This window comes from Rhodnius prolixus, unplaced genomic scaffold (assembly GCF_049639745.1).
Source record: "Rhodnius prolixus isolate KJV_2025 unplaced genomic scaffold, Rpr scaffold_9, whole genome shotgun sequence".
Classification (NCBI taxonomy): domain Eukaryota; kingdom Metazoa; phylum Arthropoda; class Insecta; order Hemiptera; family Reduviidae; genus Rhodnius; species Rhodnius prolixus.
The window spans coordinates 13,711,145-13,732,019 of NW_027411604.1; the positions used below are offsets into that span (position 1 = coordinate 13,711,145).

The window sequence follows — 20,875 nt, forward strand, 5'->3', positions numbered from 1 at the left end:
CTATGGATTTCGGTTTGACAAACATTACTATTGTGCTTGCTGCGTAGCTGTAAAAATGGAAGTAAATAAAGTGCATTTTCGTCATATTTTGCTCTATTATTTTAAATAAGTGTGAACGAACAGCTGAAAGTGGGTGGTGAAAAACTAGCAATTGAGCTATGCGATTTGTTCAATGTTTGTTTACAAGAACAAAGCGTTCCTCGGTCCTGGCTAAAATCAAAATTAATCTTACTTTTTAAGAAAGGAGATAAATTAGATATTAAAAACTATAGGCCATTAAACCTCTTATCTGTAATATACAAACTATTTATGAATATTTTAACTAAAAGAATGGATAGACATTTGGATTTCGATTCACCTGTGGATCAAGTTGGTTTTAAGAAGAATTTTTCCACTTTGGATGCTATTCTGGTGATTCGTGAACTAATAAGAAAAGCACAAGATTATGGAATCACCCTGCTACTACTGTTCATAGACTTCGAGAAAGCCTTCGACAGTGTGTACACCGAAGCAATTTTGAAAACCTTAAAGAGTAAACAAATTAAATATGAATACATTAAAATTATAGAATTTATTTACAAAAACGCCGAACTGCAAGTTAACATTGGAAATCAAAGAAAGAATATTAAAATACGAAGAGGTCTACGTCAAGGAGATGTACCTTCTGCAAAGATATTTGGAGTAGTAATGGAAGAAATTTTTAAGAGTTGCCAGTGGCATAACTACGGTATTAAAGTGAATGGTGAACAATTGGTCACTATGAAGTTCGCAGACGATTTAGTGCTGATTGGAAAGTCTCATGAAGAGATAATGAATATGTTGAAAGACCTAGTTAAATATGCCGAAAAACTCGGATTAAAAATAAATCCACAAAAAACTAAAATAATGAAAATAAATAACACTGAAGATATGATGGTAATGATAAACGAAGAACCAATAGAAGAAGTAGTTGAATATGTATATTTAGGGCAACTCATTGATAAAGAAGAGAAAATAGATAAAGAAATTAACAGAAGAATAAGACTAAGCTGGGGAATGTATAGTAAATACAGAAAATTATTTAGATCAGACGTGAGTATCGCAGTAAAGAAGAAGCTATGGAACTGCGTAGTGAGACCAGTCCTAACATATGGATGCGAAACTTGGAGTCTGACTAGAAAAGATTTGGAGAAGATAAGAAAGACAGTAAGAAAGATGGAAAGAAGCATGATGAAGATAAGTAGGAGAGAAAGGAAAAGCAACAAATGGATAAGGGCACAGACTGGAATGGATGATATTATAAAGGTGATCTGCGAAAAAAAATGGAAATGGGCTGGCCACATTGTGCGTTCGGAGGATGGCAGATGGGCCAAGAAAATACTGGAATGGTGCCCCCTGGGTTTAAAAAGAAAGAGGGGTAGACCTAAAATAAAATGGGATCACGAGATGAGGAAATGCTGCGGCGGAGTAGCATGGAAGAGAGTCGCCCTTGACAGAGCAGAATGGAGGAGAATGAGCGCAATATATGTTGAAGCCTGGCTACCACAGGAGAAGTAAAAACAATACAAAATATTAGCAATAAATTCGGTGAAAATTAAAATAATTAGAAGCAAAAATAATTAAATTAAAATATGTTGGTCTATTAGTGTAATACTCTGTGTGAATAAAGATGTAAATAAAATAAAAAATGATAACCTCTGAATTTGTAAAATTCTGTTTAAATTAGTATTTTTGTGTAAGTTAATATTTTTTAAACTATTTTATTAAGACTATATAAATTTAAATAATTTTGAATTAAAAAAAAAGTACATTTATGTTGAAGATTATTTGATTTGAACTAAGAACAGATAAATTTTATTTTTAATGATTAGCAACTCAAATTACCCTTAGGGGTGCCACAGCGTTAGCTGATTTAAATATTTAAATGTATTGTTTAAATGATTTAATAAATGGCTTTCATTTCATTTTAAATAAGGCAAAGGAGCTGCAGAGGCTCATAAAAAGATATGTTGTTATATGGTGATGATGCCTTAACAGAACACGTCTGCCAAAAGTGGTTTGCCAAATTCCGTACTGGAGATTTTGACATTAATAATGCGCTCCGGTCGCCCGACCGAGATTAATTCAGACGATGTCAAGAGCGTAATCGATAAAGATCCATGCGAATCGGTGAGAGAGATAGCAATAGCACTTAACATATCCCATACGAGCGCCGAAAATCATTTGCGCCGGCTGGGATACGTTTCTCGGCTCAATGTTTGGGGGACCACATGAAGTAACCGAGGCCCAACTTAGCCACCCGCATATCTATTTGCGATTCGCTGCGGAAACGTCTAGAAAACGACCCATTTTTAAAGCGGATGGTAACGGGAGATGAAAAATGGATTGCCTACAATAATGTAGTGCGTAAAAGATCATTGGAAGCATTGCAGTGAGCCGTCGCAAACAAGCTCGAAACCGGAATTGCATCCGAAGAAGAGTATGCTCTCCGGATGGTTGGATTATAAAGGTATCATCTAGAAAGAGTTGTTACCGTCAGGCAAAACAATTTATTCAACCGCATACTGCTTGCAGTTAAGCGAATTGGACCATGCAATCCGCACAAAACGTCCAGAAATGGCAAATCGCAAAGGGGCCTTCTCCTACCACGACAACGCCAGACCACATACGTCATTGACCACTCGGAATAAACTGCTGAGATGTTTTGCCTCATCCTCCGCATTCACCGAACCTGGCCATCTTCTGATTATCATTTATTCTGATAGTTGCAGAACTCCGTGAACGGAAAAAATTTCGATAGCGAGAAGACTGTCAAAAAAAAAATTTGGATTAGTTTTTCGACGTTAAGCCACAGACGTTCTAAGAACGTGGTATAATGAAGTTGGTGGAAAGATGGCAAGAGGTCATCAGTAAGAATGGTCCAATATATAATTGATTAAAATTTATTCTGTGTATCAAAAAAATTGTTATTTATTCCACCCTCAAAAACCGAACGAACTTATTTGCCAACCTAATATTATTATTACTATTATTAACATCAGAGGTAATAGGCACCCGGAGCTTTTTTCAGCGCTCTCTCGGCATCCGGACAGTGTTCTCTCGTTAATGACAAACACTGTCCATTACCGGTCATTGAGCTATAAGAAATTCCTAGGAAGAGAAAAACTAAAGGCCAGCTGCAGCTACATTTGGACCCAGAATCTCCGCGTAGGAAAAACCAAAACGCTAACCACTGAGCTAGGGGTAAAGCCTACCCAGACGAAACTTCTTACAAACTTCGTTGACAAGACTCAATCAAAACTAATCAAAAATTACCAAAATTTGGCCTTTAAAAAATTATTCATTTATATACCTATTATTTAATTTTTTTTTTAAATTTATTTTGCAATTTACAATCTGTATAAGTATATACAAGTAAATAGGATGTAAATAAGATGAACTGGTGCGGAAAGAGCAGGAGTAGAGAAGCTACCCAGCGATAGCACTCTCTGTATGAGATAGGGGAATGTGAAGAGAATATGAGTAGGAGAGAGGAGAGATCGGAGAATAATGGCGTTTAGTTCTTCAGGCTGTAAGGAAGTCGCAGGGCCACTGGCGATTCAGTTGGCGCGTATTGTCAGGGATGTCAGAGAAGGCGAGAGACAGTACAAGAGGATTGGAGCAAGTGGAGAGAGCAGTAAGGAATTTTTGATATTTAGTCTTGGCGAGTTGGTCTAAGAAGGGAATGTTGAGGTCGTAGTGAAGAGTGAGGTTAGTCACCGTAGAAAGGAGCGTCAGCTATCTGTCGGAGTAGTTTTGACTGAAATGTCTGTACTGCTCGTATGTTTATAGATTTGGCTGAACCTCACAGCTCTAGTCCGTAAGTCCACAAAGGTTTGAGAATAGTGTTGTATAATAAACGTTTGTGTTCAATGGGGTAATTTGGAGCGTCGTCCAAGAAGTCTGTAAAGCAGTTTCGCACGTTTTGTCATTGCTTTTCTTTTAAGTCTAGTGTTGTGGGTTCCACGTGAGTCTTTTGTCCTATAAAGAGTCCAAGGTAGCGCACCAGATCTGTACAAGGGAGAGGATGAACAGGAGCCCCGCAGGAGAGTAAACGTGGCATGCTGGCATTTCTGTGGGTTCATTTTAATGCGCCACTTCTTTGCCCAGGATTCTATTTAATGTAAGTGTAAGTGGGCTAAAGCGTTAGGCGTAATTCTACAATTTAAAATTTAAACAAACTTTGATTAATTAATTTTTTAATAATTTCCTTTTACTTCAATAAATCTCAAAATAATATAAAAAACCAAACTGAAAAGCCATGTGTGAGGCTACAGACGGTTGTATATTCCCCTTTACTCAGAATTTGTTATCATAGCTAGAATAATCAGTTAAATCAACAAATTACACTTTATTCTATATTCTGCCATATAAATTACAATTTCACTTGTTTTTTTACTCGCTCTCTGAATGAAAATTCTATTTCTCATCCATTTTGTTGGCAAATATCCCTACAGGCATTAAATAATTGTTGGGAATATCGAGAAAATAATGTTTAATTACCGCGATTATAGCCATTAAATTCATTAATAATGAATTTTATATATTATGCATGCATATTAATTAAACGTAGTTTAAACGGAAAGGAAATAATTTAAATATAACTTTTTTTATAATTTATTTTTTTCTCCAGTCCGTGAATAATAAAGCCAATATGTGTATTTATTGTTAAATAAATGACTCAGATTTCTATTAACTAATTAAAATTGTTAAATTTGCTAAAAAAGTTTGAAGTGTGAGTAAAATTATAATTTGTTTTCTTTATTATTTCATAAAGGGCTTATACGAGGGTCGTTTGAAAAGTCCGTGCAAAGTCAGAGAGATAGCACCACTGGCGCGTATCGAGGTTATGTTTAGTTAGTAGCATCTCTTGGAAGAACACACACCAAGTTTCAGCCAGATCGGTCTATTTCTTTGTGTTTGGCATTCGTTTGAATCGAGGAAGTCGAGTGATTTTCAAAAAATGGACGAAAAAGAATTTCGTGTGTTGATTAAACACTATTTTATGAAAGGCAAAACACCTCAGGAGACTAAAGAGAAGCTTGATAAACATTATGGTGACTCTGCACCTTCGATTAGAACAGTTTATAAGTGGTTTCAAAATTTTCGGAGTGGCCATATGGGCACAAGTGACGCTGGACGTTCTGGACGCCCTGTTGAGGTTACTACTCCAGAAATCATTGATAAAATCCATGATATGGTGATGGATGACAGTAGAGTGAAGGTGCGTGAAACTGCTAGTGCTGTGGGCATCTCGAATGAACGGGTACATAATATTTTGCATCAACATTTGGACATGACAAAGCTATCCGCAAGATGGGTGCCGCGATTGCTCACGCTTGACCAAAAACGTAATCGTTTAAGGACGGTTTGCAGCTGTTCCAGAAGAATCCGCAGGACTTTAAGCGTCGTTTCGTCACTGTGGATGAAACATGGATACATTACTACACTCCTGAGACCAACGAACAATCTAAACAATGGGTTACCAAGGGGGAATCTGCGCCAAAAAAGGCGAAGACCGTTCCTTCGGCCGGAAAGATTATGGCGACTGTCTTTTGGGATTCGCAAGGAATAATCCTCATCGACTATCTGGAAAAGGGTAAAACTATTACAGGTGCATATTATTCATCGTTATTGGACCGTTTGAAAACCGAGCTGCAAGAAAAACGCCCACGATTGGCCCACAAAAAAGTCCTTTTCCATCACGACAACGCACCAGCTCACACCTCAGCAGTTGTGGTCGCAAAATTAATGGAAATAGGGTTCCAACTCGTTTCACATCCCCCCTATTCTCTAGACTTGGCTCCCTCGAACGAGGAGGTGATTGCAGAAACGAATGGCTATTTTTCAGACTTGGACAAATCCTATTATTCGGAAGGGATCAACAAACTAGAGCAGCGTTGGACGAAGTGTATAAGCCTAAAAGGAGACTATGTTGAAAAATAAAAAAGGTTTACCCCAAAAAATTAAGTAGTTTTTATTTTTGCACGGACTTTTCAAACGACCCTCGTACAGACGACTCTCGATAATTCGAAACTCGATAATTCGAATTTTTCGATAATTCGAACTCTACAGCTGCTAACTTCGGTAAATCGAAAAAATTCAGTGTATTTAGATACGCTCGATAACTCGAAATCCTTTTCTTAACAACAGGGGGAGAGAAGGCTCTATAATTCGAATCTAGGCCGCATGCCCCTCTTTATAATTCGAATTTTCCCTAGTAATGTTTACTTCTCATTTTCCGCTTATTGTTCATTTCCTGCGTAATGTTTCCCTCCTTCCAGCCCAGTTTAACTTTCCGATTCTCTTTCTCCGTTACTGTGTCCAACAAAGAAAACAGTATCGTGGCCGTGAAAAGTGGTTCGAAAAAAAAAGATATCGCCAAAACTCTCAATATTCCACCATCAACGCTTTCCACAATTCTAAGTCACTGACTAAGTCAAGCCACATTGAAACAAAAAACTGTTCTTCATTTTTTTAATTAGGTACATATGTATATTATTATTTATTGAAATGTTAATACATATGTAATTTTTTTGCTCTTTTTTGTCGTTTTCATTATTTTTACTTTTTTACTTGAGGCTATATATCTCTAAAACTTAGGTAAGCTCATACGTATTTTCAATATACGTATGTACATACATATATACATAATAAAAACTCTTAATAATTCGAATTTTTTTTCCCTTCTTGATAATTCGAAGTCTCGATAATTCGAATTTTTCTTGTAGTCCCTTGGATTTCGATTTATCGAGAGTCGACTGTACCAAAATAAATAAAATATGAGGGGCGGATGTTGGTCTAGTGGTCATGATCTTCGCTTTGTGAGTGAGTGAGTGAGTTATGAGTCCCCAGTTCAAATCCCACGTATGGCTACTTTTATTTGTTAGAAAAAAAAAAAATTGTTTATATTAAAGTATGAGCTTCCGCCCCCGGTCAACGATACCTAATTAGTATTAGTTAGACTTGCGTTACCCCTGCCTGTAAATATAGGCGATTACATTACTATTCTCATTTTGAGGGTAAGAGGTATTTTAGTGTTAATTCTTCATGACTATCACAATATACAGTGTTACCTCCCTCAATACTCTAATATCTCTGCATGTATCCCCAATCTAACATCCGGTCTGGGATAGAGTACCCACGATGAAATCAAGAATAAAAGAAATAATTCATGTTTAATATTGAAGCGAAATTCCGATGCTCTTCTCTATTTTATTTCGGCTAATTTCATTTCCCAGCTACTTTATATGTTTGTTTTTTTAAACAATACTTCGGAAAAACAAACTAATCTAATAAGGAATGTAAACTCAAATCTTGTAAAGAATTGGCAACATAAATAAACTTACACAGGTTATTGAACTATGCAAATCAAATTCTAATTTATAACAAAACGGATACCTAAGTATTTTTAGTGCCAGTCATTCGACAATATTACGCGGTTATATGGAATACATTATGCGAATGGAAAAATAATAAATATTCTGATGCTATCAGCTGTCTAGCTAGCTAAGCTCGGAATAAAGAAAACATACAAAATAAAATACAGTTTAAGAACTATAGAAATTGTAAAGGTATTATCAATTAAGTTTGAGATGGGGGGGGAAAAAAATCAAATATGCAAATTATTATTCATAAAAAAAAAGTTAATGATGCAACTATAGTGAGGTAATAATATATAAGAGAGAGAATAGTGGTTAGAGAAGTACAAGGTGGAGGAGGGACATGAACTCGCCATGAGGGGACCGGTTCAAAGACATGCCAAGGTCATCACATAATCACAATGCAGCGTTTCCGCCTTTGTACTTATTCTTTTTTTGGTTTTTGTTTTTTTTTTTAAAAATTATTAACATTTAGGTACGAGAATAAATGTGAATCAAGAAATCTGGTAGTGATCATTCATTGAGCAACTACGAGTATACTCAAGGATATAATTCGTAATGTTTCATTAAATTACAATTTTATTAATTTTAAGCCAAAATTGAGGCGCCACGTTTACCGAGTGGCTAGAGGCGAGGCTCGTAAAGCTTGGATGCATTTTTGGCGGGGTACTGGGTTTTTAATTTCCGGTCTTGGATTTTATCTTTTAGATAATATAAGAAATTTACAGTAAAGTATGTTTTTGCTAGTCGCTTCCGTCCATGGCACCTAATTACGTAGTTAGACTTAAAGCACACCAGGAAAAAATGGGAGATTACTTTATTTTAACTTTTTTTTTATTTTTAAATAATTGAAGCCATTTCGTTGAAGACATTTCTTTAAAAAAAAAATGGAAAAGCTGGAAAAACAAAATCATAAAATTACTGGTCAAAATTTCAGTAACGGACCTCCAAAAAGTAAAAAAAAAAAAAGTAAAGTAATGCCTATTTTTTTTAGAGGGACTTTTCTGCGTCCAACTACCGAATTAGGTGACGTGGAAGGAAGCGACTAGCAAGCATACTTTACTATTAAATACTCCATATTAAACATTAAATAAAATCCAAGGCCTAGATCAGGGGAATCGAACCTACTAAACCAACAATACATCTTAGCTTTGCGGGTCTAGCCTATATACGCTCGGCTATCACACACGTGTAAACACGTCAAACCAAATCTCTATTTACGGTGCGTTCGACGTGTATACGTCGAAAACTATAAAATTGCCATTAACTATAAAAACTCGTAATTTTAATAAAATACAATAAGAATATTATTTGGTGGGATGTTTCCTTTATTTCACCAATAGAACTGCCAAGTATTTTATACGGAGAGGGTTGGTAGGAGTCAGCCAAATGATAAGTGGTTGGTACATGTTTGGTCTCCTCATTAGAGATTGGGAATTAGGCACACAAATAGAAGCTCTCAACCCTTGTGCAATGCCCGTTTTTACCTTTTAGATAGAGGTTCAGACCTCTCAGTACGAGCATGATTTCATTTTGCACAGAATTCAAAAAGCTCTTTTCTTCCTTGTAAAAAGCTCTTGCGTCCCTAGTTAACTAGGAGCAATGCATAACGTGAAGCGGTCCAAGATTTTTTGAATGAGCACAGAATGCTCTGGTAATCTCAAGCCCCCCCAGAGATTGCAGAAAAAGTCTCTTGCAGTGACTATTAAGACTATTGTAAACTTTTGGTTGTTTTTTGCCCTGCGTTCGACGTGTATACACGTCATTGTCTGATTTTAGTTCCGCACACTGTGGGGGCGTTTTTTAAAAACTAAATTCTACGCTTAACTGGTTAAATTGTGCAAAATGCACCATATGTGCATCCTGTTCCTCGGATCTAACTGTATTTAATTTTAACACCAAAGTTAGAACTTATTTTATTAACGAAAAAGAGAAAAATTATTAGATTTCGGCCCCCAAATAAAAGTTGTTTATTGCTTTTAATTACGCAATTAACCCGATATACAAGGAAATGAAATGAGTAGAAGTAAAATGGATGAGGACAGTGTGAAGATTTAGGGTCAGGCAACACCCTTAGTATAAAAATTATTGATTAATAGAGGAAAATAAGAGAGGGGATGTTGTGCTCTTGCAGCCAGTTCTGTTGAGGGTTGGTAAATTGAAACAGAAAGGTCGCCAAGTAAAAACCTTTCTGGCCCCCTACCACGCAGAAATCTATTCATTACTTTGGTAATATTCTACTTTATTCCCATAAAAAGATGTTTAAGACTAAAAAGGAGAAAGAAATCTATTTTGCAAGCTTTGAAAAAGTAATGCTAAACGTTAAATTAGAATATGATAAGCTATTTGTAAAATGGTAAGTTGGTCTTCCTTTTGCAGACATACGCACGCATCAGCAAGGCTGTTAATAAGCAATAAGAAACAAATATGTTGACATAGTGTTGGCGGTATTACTTCAAAGTGAAAGTGGGAGATTGCCTACTCAAATTAATGGATTGTTGACAAGAGTATTTACTTCATTCTCTTCAATATTTACTAAAACTTAACAGCTATTAAATTAAATTGAAGAAAAAAAAAAATCTTAATTTTGATCGGGGTTTTAAATTTCAAATTAATTACACCGTCAATAGCATAAACCTTGAAGACCAATCAATTGTGAACACTATCGTACGACTTACTTTAACAAGAAATAACAACAACAAAATAAGAGTTGTGGCTATTAAATAACGAGCCTGATGCTGCTACAGAAGAACTATGCATGCGCCAAATCCCTAACGATCGACAGCTGTGCAGCGTAAAGCCTTTTCTTTCGATTGCAGCGTCTCTAAGTGTTTGTAGAGAAATCTGCCTGACCGGAACCTGACGTCTTTGTGTAAGAGGTGTTAGTTTCGTTTTGCCGAAAACATAATACTACACATGTAGTAGAGCAACGAATTGTCGTGAAATTTCACATGAAACTGGGCTAAAACCGCTACTGAAACTTATCTTTTATTAAAAGAAGTTTATGGTGATGAATGTTAATCACGTGCCCAAGTTTTTGAGTGGTTCAAGCTTTTTCAAGATGGCCGAGAAGACGTCGGAGATGATGACCGCCCGGGTCGCCCTTCCACGTCTAAAACGGATGAAAATATCGATTATAATTAATCAACATTACTACCGGTGAGGTGCTTGCTCAACTCCGTGAAAGAGTAAGGAAAATAAAACGACCCAATTCCAAGTCATGGGTTCTCCATCAAGACATTGTCTGTCAAGACGTTTCTCTAGCCAAGTACAACATCCCAGTTTTAGGCCATCCGCCTTATTCGCCAGACCTGGCCTCATATGGCTTTTATCTGTTCCCCAAAGTCAAATCTGCATTAAAAGGAACCCGATTTCGATCCGTTGAAGCTGTGAAAGAAAAAGCGGCACGCGTCATGCAGGAGCTCAGACAGAAAAAGTCTTCCAGCACTGTTTCAGAACGATGGTAAATTCGCATGGAGCGCTGTAGGGATAGGGGAGGGGTGTATATTGAAGGTGATAATAACTAAATATGTTTAAATTTAAAATAAAATGTTTTACAGTAATAGTCTCGTTATTTAATAGCCACACCTCGTAATGTACCCAATAGCCAACGGCTAAAGGTCACTTTAACACTAAATAATTAATAAAAACTTTTAAAAGTTTGGAAAAGTAGAAAAATTTGTGATGTCAAAACATTTTTTGATGATTTTTTAATGTAATTAATTTCTAGCGAGCAGAGAATGTTTTACTTTAAAAATAATTAGGTATTAATATTTAGAATATCTGAAACCAGGAATTTTAATAAACAATGCATTTTTTGGCACGAGATGATTAATTCATTTAACGGCGCGGTAAATACCACTAGCAACTTTTAAAAGAAGACTGACATTGACAAATTAGCGCCTAGATACCGTTTACTATATGCAACTATAATGGCAGAAAATGCCTTTCTACTCGCTCATATTCTAAAAAAAAAAAAGTTATTTTTTATTCTATTTAGAACTTAAATATTTCTTTAAAAAAATTAAATTAAAAATTTTAAAAAAAGAGGGGAAAACAAGCGCTGTGCCCTTTTGAAAAATGAGTAAAATAAATTGGCGCCATTATTGCTTTCCATTAAGGGGGCCGCTCATTCAAAGTCAACCTGATGATTTCTTCAATTATTACTTCGTTAGTGAATGGCAATTAAGTTTAAAGTTCTTCACTTATTGAAGTTGATAAATGAACTGTAAACTACATACTTCAAAAAATAAAAAAAAAAAAATAACATCTCAAACAGGTTTAAACATGTTAGTTTTATACTAAGTGGAATAACTTCATAATTCAATTTATAAACATAACTAAGGAAGTTACATAACGTAATTCTTCACTCCAGTAACAGTTAAGAATAATTTATGCTTAAATAAATATTTAGTTAGTAGTTAATTGTTAACAAGGAGAAGAACGAAATTTGTGTTAATATCATGTCCTCGCTAGGTACGCCACCTTGAGAATCTTACCGATCTTCCTTTGGTTACTCGGTATCTTTTAATTTTTAGAGATATGAGTGATTGACCCGCAGTCTCTTAACGTAATGCCAACTTTAGGCTTCTACGCTTGCCGTTAAAGCTCTCCTAAAAGGATCGCTTGCTAGGGAAGGTAGCGCTAGGTTGTGTACTATTTGTACCCTTTGAGTTTTGTGATCTGTGCTATTGCATGTACATTACTCTACATTTATCCCCATACTCATCTGTGGTAGCGAATTGTGTTTACTTAGAGAGCAACCTGTGAAACCTGGTCTAAGAAAAGGAAAAAAACAATGCAAGACCTCATTCAAAAACACCTACTCGTAGTATACCAGGTGAGAAAAAATGGCATCTATGATGGTTTAGACACGAAGGACGAAACCCACAAAAAGCTTTCGAAACAAAGCGACAGAAAAGTGCCGTTCAATAGCCATATGAAGGATCTCCTAGGAAGATAATGTTGGAAAAAAGCTTTACACAGAAGAGCCAGCATTTTGGTGGAGGCCTAGTATCTTGGCTAAGAACAGAGACCCCTCTGGCGATCCTATTGGAAAGCTTCCATACCATAGGATAGATGAGGCAATCGACGAAGAAGTGGTTACTTTCAAGAGACAAGAGATCATCAAGACTGTGGAAAATATTTTTTACAGAATCAGACTACATTAAACATTAATTTGACTTAAAAATTAGCTCAAATTAAATTACATTATAATATGTTACTGTAAAACATGTTGCTTATTAAAACATACAGCATGTTGCTGTAAATAGTCCTAAAGATGACCTAGCCTAGTCCCTAGGTCGAGAGCCTGGTATTAAAACAAAAACACAAAAATTAGGGCTGAAATTGCAAATAACCTTATTTACCCTTGGAGTAATGAATTAGTCACTTAAAAATAGATAAATAGTATTCGTACAGAGTAATTACTTACTTATTATGAATGAAAGACGAGGAAATCAACGTTACATACCTGAAACAAAAATAAAAACTTATTATAGGTACTTCTACAATCGATTATGATAGTGTACAAAATTAAAGAACATAATTTTTGGTAAATTGAATCAAACTCAGAAACCTATAAATGTTATTTAAATAACCAACAAGGCGCCACGATAGCCGAGCGGTTAGAGGCGAGACCTGCAATATGTATTGTGGTACTGGGTACGATTCCCCGGTCTTAGGCCTTGGATTTTATTTAATGGTTAATAAAAGGAATTACAGTAAAGTATGTTTTCTAGTCGCCTCCGTCCACGTCACCTAATTTGGTAGTTGGACATAAAGCCAGCCCTGAAAAAATAGGCAATTACTTCACTGTTAAATAACCTGCAACCAGAATAACAAATCTTGAAACCTTTTTGTTTTCCTAAAAAATGTTTAGAATTTTCGTGAAATTCATAAACAAGCTATATTGGCTGGCAACCAATCTCACAAAATTTTGCAAACGCTGATCCACAAAGTTGTACCTGTTTATTTTAACTGATTACAGACTAATCTAGAATTGTAAAATTTTGTAACATTGCCTGTTAGGCTGGAAACAGTGGAGCGGCGAGCAAAGCGGCGATGATAGCGAAGAGCAAAGCGGCAAAAACAAAAACTAGAAATAGATAGAGTTGCTCTATCTTCGCTTTGCTCGCCACTATGCGCGGTCCCATATGTTAACTTGTGTTTGATTTCGCCGCTTTGCTCTTCGCTATCATCGCCGCTTTGCTCGCCGCTCCACTATGTTTCCAGCCTTAGAGGGGGAAAGGGAAATTAGTTTTTTAAATCCTCAAAACGCTATTTTCAGTTCTTCCACGATATATGCCAATTAATGTGTTGCAACAAAGTGATTAAATATAATCGAATTATGCGTGATATAAATTAATAAAACTAATACCTAATGAAGATATAAATAATTATAATAACATAATCTAAATGTTTATTATTTATTTTGAACTAAATGTACTTGTTATGCACACTTCCACTTGAGATTTGTTAATTAATGTAATATTTAATTACAGCTCAGGTTAAATTTAATTCGCGCCAATGATTACATAATAAATAATCCAAAGAAAAATATTTTCAACGTTTTACTCAGGACAAATTTAAGAAGCCTTTTATCTCTTTTTCACAATAAAATAATTTAGCAGAGGAATATTTTTAACTACATATTTAGATAGAATAAAATAAGTGAGCAAAAAATGAAACTGCAAGTTAACCACAAAGACTTCCGCCAAAGATAATGGCAAAGTAACGATAATGCTTTTGATTACGCTAACTTGAAGGCTGCAATAAAAAAAAATGAAAACGGTTTGCCAGTGTAAACAATTCATTTTTAAAAGTTTTCAACTAGCAATAATCGCACATCAGGAGACCTTCATTGGTTTATGATATTGCCACTGCGCAAGGTTTCCAAGGGCAAAAATAGGTGCCACAGTAGCCGAGCGGTTAGAAGCGAGAGCTGTAAAGCTAATACGAGACTATTGCTGTAAAACATTTTATTTTAAATTTATACATATTTAGTTTTTATCACCTTCAATATACACCCCTCCCCTATCCCTACAGCGCTCCATGCGAATATACCATTGTTCGAAACAGTGCTGGAAGTCTTTTTCTGTCAGCTCCTGCATGACGCGTGCCGCTATTCTTTCACAGCTTCAACCGACTAAAATCGTGTTCCTTTTAAGGCAGATTTGACTTTGGGCAACAGATAAAAGTCACATGGGGCCTAAAACTAGGAAGTTGTACTTGGCTAGAGAAACGTCTTGACAGACAATGTCTTGATGGAGAACCCTGACTTGGAATTGGGTCGTTTTTTTCCCTTATTCTTTCACGGTGTTGAGCAAGCACCTCACCGGTAGTAATGTTGATTAATTATAATCGATATTTTCATCCGCTTTAGACGTGGATGGGCGACCCGGGCGGTCATCATCTCCGACGTCTTCTCGGCCATCTTGGAAACGCTTGAATCACTCAAAAACTCGCGTACGTAATTAACATTCATCACCATAAACTTCTTTTAAACAGTTTTATCCAGTTTTGATGTGAAATTTCACGACAATTCGTTGCTCTACTACATGTGTAGTATCATGTTTTCGGCAAAACGAAACTAACACCTCTTACACAAACGACGGTTACGGTCAGACAGATTTCTCTATAAACACGTGAGACGCTACAATCGAAAGAGAAGGCTTTATGCTGCACAGCTGTCGGTCGTTAGGATTTGGCGCATGCATAGTTCTTCTGTAGCAGCATGAGTCTTGTTATTTAATAGCCACACCTCGTAAGTAATGTGGTACTGGGTTCGATTCCCGGTCTTAGGCCTTGGATTTTATTAATTGGTTAATATGAGAAATGTAATAATAAAATATGTTTGCTAGTCGCCTCCATCCATGACACCTAATTAGGTAGTTGGACGTAAAGCCCGCCTGAAAAAAATAGGCAATTAGTTTACTTTTTTTTAAATTTTTACAATTCATGTTTAAAACTTAATTATCTCAAAAATTTGAGTAAACAAAAAATAAATCACTTGTGAACACTCAGACGACTTAATTCTTGTAACTGATCTTTAGCTGCTCCTAACTTAAACTCAGATTATGAAAATGAAAACATAATTAATTAAAGTAAAGTAATCGCCTATTTTTTTAGGGCGGGCTTTTCGTCAACTACCGAATTAGGTGACGTGGACGGAGGCGACTAGCAAACATACTTTACTATAAAATTTCTTTTATTAACCATTAAATAAATTCCAAGGCCTTAGACCAGGAATCTAACCCATTACCACAATACATATTAGCTTCGCAGGTCTCACCTCTAACCGCTCGGCTACTGTGGCGCCTACATAATTAATTATTACAAAACATTATCTAGTACAATACCAAAATATTACCCCAAAATGACCTTATGGCCAAAAAAAAAATACTGGAAAAATTAATCCAAATAAAAATTATTGAACTACCGATATGTAATTCATAAAGTATATACAAAGTTTGTAAATAATTTCAGTTAAATGAAAATCCGTTGAGAAGGTGTTGCACATCCTGTGTTGTAATTTCCTTCAATGTCGTGAGTTACAGTGACACATTTATCTCTATTCCGTAATATATTAAGACATAGGGCTTTATATTGATAAGGAAAACATTACAGTGAAGCCTGCAAAAAAAAAAGTCCCAAATTTTCTTGTAAAGAAGTTTTCAAGCACCATGAGTAAAACTGTGTGGTTAAAACCATTTTCAAGAAAATGGTTTAAAAATTGGATTAATCCATTCTACACTGTTGTACTTCCGATGCAAGTTTTTCTTGTTTATGTCTTGAAATCGTAATCGTCTGATTGGTACAAATCGTAATATAAAGTAATAGCTGCTTGCGATTTGTTTTTACGTTATTTTTAAGCCCAAAATCACACTCTTGCGGGTTATTTTTCTCAAAATCTCTTTTCTTTTTGTTTTTTTTGACTTACGAGACCTCAAAACGGATATTTCCTCACTGAAGACTCAGTTTAGAAAACTGCAATGATTGTAACACTTTCCTTACCCAACAAATGAAGGTAATAAGAGATATTTTTGGAATGGAATTTGTAAAAAAAAAAGAAATGCGATTGGATGAATAATAACTAATTATTAAAATAAAATATTAGAATTAAATGCCAACAAATTATATACGCAATTATTTTCTAAAAAGGTTATAAAAGGGAAGATTTAGTATTAAATAGTTACAAAAACGCAAAGCCCTAACAACCAACTGTCAGAGTGGTATAAATATTGACAGAAACAAGTGTGGCAATGCTGGATTCATGCGAGTATTTCAACAGAGAAATGAACTAAAGTGGAATTATAGGGGGTGGGAGATAGAGATAGAGTGAGAGTGAGAGAGACAGAGAGATTCAAGGCTAGTTAACTCGACACGGCCTGTCATATCCAAGTTATCAGGTTTGACGTTTCCACTGTGTCAAACCGAGTATTTACTAACTAGCACTTCTCCACTTCATGTCGTATGCAATAGTTTTATTGAGGGCTTTTAACTTAGTGAATTAGTATAATTCAAAATACCATGAAATCTCCGTACTTTGGGTTTATAGTTTGGCTTCAATATTTATACCAAAAAAGCGTACAACTATATCAATAAAATACTGAAAGAGGAGAAGTTGAGGAGGAAGAAAATGGCAACAACAGTACTCGTTCGACGCAATGGAAATGGAAGGAACACTTTTCTGTCGACTCTCTTTCCTCCATCGACTGGATTCGATAGCTAAAGGGGTGAAGAAGCGGCAGGATTGCTCCCAATTCTTGGACATCCAATGGAAGTAACAGAAATGGACGTCGGAGAGAGAGAAATCAAAAGGTACCATTCCAGTAGGAATGAATTTAGATGCCCGGACGGCGCGCTGATGGCCTAGTTGTCGGCGCGCCAAAGGCATAAATAAATAAATAAAATTTCAGTTGAAACTGTATAAAAATAAAATGTATACAATTTAAGAGAGTATAATGCATTAAGAAAAACTACCCTAGAAATTCAGTTTAGTATGACACTGTTCGAAACAGGGTTTGTTACGGGCGAACCTCGGATAAATTAGAGTGATCAAAACCAAAACTCGCTGTAGGAACACAAAACCCTAAAAACGTGCATTGCTTTAGAGATTTTATTTTTCAACCAGGTTCTGAAGTGTACACAATTTGAGTATCGAAGTAGAGGCCTGGATACCTATATATTTACTTCCGGAATTAAAGAAAATTAAAATTAGGCAGTACTTAAGACCATGGAGATGGTTGGGCAAAAGTATTGTACAATAGAAGATATAGCAGCAGCAGTTGAAGATAAACCGTAACAAGAAATCCAAGTCAATTATTTCAGGCAGCAACTAGATAATTGTGTAGAATGAATATATTTTGAGTTTCATAGTACTATAGATCTTGGGAATGGCTGGACTACATTTTTTTGAATTTCCATCCATCTAGTTTTCACTCCCCTAGTCTCAAGGCCTCAAAAAATATAAAACCTGTTCTCAAGGTAATTATGGCTCAAAGGAGGCCTCAAATTAATTTCAGCCATTCACTATTAAACAACTAATATTCTGAATCAGGCGCCACGGTAGCCGAGCGGGTTAAGAGGTGAGACCTGCAAAGCTAATATGCATTGTGGTATAGGGTTCGATTCCCGGTCTTGGTCTTGGATTTTATTTAATGGTTAAATGAGATCTAGTAAAGTACGTTTGCTATTCGCCTCCGTCCACGACACCTAAATGGTAGTTGGACGTAAAGCCCCGCTTGAAAAAATAGGCGATTACTATACTATATTTTGAATCATATCAATTTTTTGGCCAACTTTTAATTATGAACACCATGCTAGGTTATCCGGTTAGAAGTATAGATTAACTACAGATCATTTCTTATTTTGAATTTATTGAATTTATTGGACCAACTTGAGGAACAATCAAATTGTATATTTATTTGCAAGGGGAACACAATTTTGAAGATTTGACCTTAGTAAAGTTTAAAAATATGACTTAAAGGTTCGATTGAGGTTAATCACTCAGAGTGCAGCTGTATTACGAGGGTCGTTTGAAAAGTCCGTGCAAAGTCAGAGAGATAGCACCACTGGCGCGTATCGAGGTTATGTTTAGTTAGTAGCATCTCTTGGAAGAACACACACCAAGTTTCAGCCAGATCGGTCTATTTCTTTGTGTTTGGCATTCGTTTGAATCGAGGAAGTCGAGTGATTTTCAAAAAATGGACGAAAAAGAATTTCTTGTATTGATTAAACACTACTTTATGAAAGGCAAGACGCCTCAGGAGACTAAAGAGAAGCTTGATAAACATTATGGTGACTCTGCACCTTCGATTAGAACAGTTTTTAAGAGGTTTCAAAATTTTCGGAGTGGCCATATGGGCACAAGTGACGTTGAACGTTCTGGACGCCCTGTTGAGGTTACTACTCCAGAAATCATTGATGGATGACAGAAGAGTGAAGGTGCGTGAGATTGCTAGTACTGTGGGCATCTCGAATGAACGGGTACATAATATTTTGCATCAACATTTGGACATGACAAAGCTATCCGCAAGATGGGTGCCGCGATTGCTCACGCTTGACCGAAAACGAAATCGTGTGAAGTGTTGCAAGGACGGTTTGCAGCTGTTCCAGAAGAATCCGCAGGACTTTAAGCGTCGTTTCGTCACTGTGCATGAAACATGGATACATCACTACACTCCTGAGACCAAAGAACAATCTAAACAATGGGTTACCAAGGGGGAATCTGCGCCAAAAAAGGCGAAGACCGTTCCTTCGGCCGGAAAGATTATGGCGACTGTCTTTTGGGATTCGCAAGGAATAATCCTCATCGACTATCTGGAAAAGGGTAAAACTATTACAGGTGCATATTATTCATCGTTATTGGACCGTTTGAAAACCGAGCTGCAAGAAAAACGCCCACGATTGGCCCACAAAAAAGTCCTTTTCCATCACGACAACGCACCAGCTCACACCTCAGCAGTTGTGGTCGCAAAATTAATGGAAATAGGGTTCCAACTCGTTTCACATCCCCCCTATTCTCCAGACTTGGCTCCCTCGGACTACTATTTCTTCCCCAATATGAAGAAATGGCTGGCGGGAAAAAGATTTTATTCAAACGAGGAGGTGATTGCAGAAACGAATGGCTATTTTTCAGACTTGGACAAATCCTATTATTCGGAAGGGATCAACAAACTAGAGCAGCGTTGGATGAAGTGTATAAGCCTAAAAGGAGACTATGTTGAAAAATAAAAAAGGTTTACCCGAAAAAATTAAGTAGTTTTTATTTTTGCACGGACTTTTCAAACGACCCTCGTATCTACATTAGCTCCGAATGAGAGCAGTAAACGAATTAAACAATGACTGCGATACAGCAGTATCGCTGTATTGTACAATAGAAGATATAGCAGCAGCAGTTGAAGATAAACCGTAACAAGAAATCCAAGTCAATTATTTCAGGCAGCAACTAGATAATTGTGTAGAATGAATATAAAAACAAAAAAAATAAACTTCAACAACACGGCGGAAGTAGAAATAAATAACAGGTGCACAAAACGGCTCCCAGCCATCTCTCGCGTTGTATAGTTAACGGCTTTACAAATACACTAACTTATTGTCTCCATTTATTATCTTTTACTATATTGGCCATGCTGTAAAAACAAATCTCTTTATTGTATTAATAAAAATCTGTGATTTTGAAGCATTCCGCACGTAGTAGATTCATGTATTTTATGTGATACAAATAAATTTTGAAATTTTGTTTTTGGAATGATCAGGTTTTGTTTTTCTATCTTTTTTTAACTGATGTAAACATTCGCACAATTTTATCTACTATAACTCGTTCATTCTTATTATTATTATTTTATTGATTGAAGTTGATTCAATTCCCTTTACAACTTACTCCCTCCTGCAACAGGAATTCACAAAAAAATCAAATGATTCCCAGTGATTATGAGTGCGTTCAAAGTGAGAGATCACTGCGTGTAACTGATTTTAATTTATCGAAAAGTATTAATAAAATGCAGGAGTTGGTTTAGTGGTCAAGAGCGTGGCTCTGTAAATGGGAGATCCCCAGTTCGAATCCAGCGAATGACTACTTTATATTTGTTTAAAAATATTGTTTATAGTAAAGTATGAACTTCTGCCCTCCGTCTACGACCAGGGGTATCAAACTGGTGGCCCTTCGAGGTAATCTCTTGAGGCCCACGATGTACTGAAATAAAATGAAAACAGAAAAAGTGTTCTGTGAAGGAAATAGCGCTTAGGGGGAGATCGAGGCACTATCGTACCCACAATTCCCAGTTTCCGATAACTACTGAAGACGAGTATACACGTGGCCCCAGGGCCTTTCCTGGGCGGCCAGTGGGCCAGTATAAACGCGCTGACTTAGTTCCAGCGACGTTTGGAAGCCATGTGTCCTGCTATTCTCACTGGAATTCCAGGATGATTCGGTTTTAAAAGATGATGTAGGAATTCTCAAAATGTATTCT

The 20,875-nt window shown here is 36.2% G+C and overlaps 1 protein-coding gene and 1 pseudogene across 5 annotated transcripts in view; both read right to left on the reverse strand.

Moving 5' to 3' along the window:
* The window catches only part of LOC141454695 (uncharacterized), a 424,389-nt gene that overhangs the window by 271,983 nt on the left and 131,531 nt on the right, over positions 1-20,875 (reverse strand). The gene's annotated exons all lie outside the window — the stretch shown is intronic.
* Positions 14,162-14,293, reverse strand: LOC141454832 (U4 spliceosomal RNA; annotated as a pseudogene).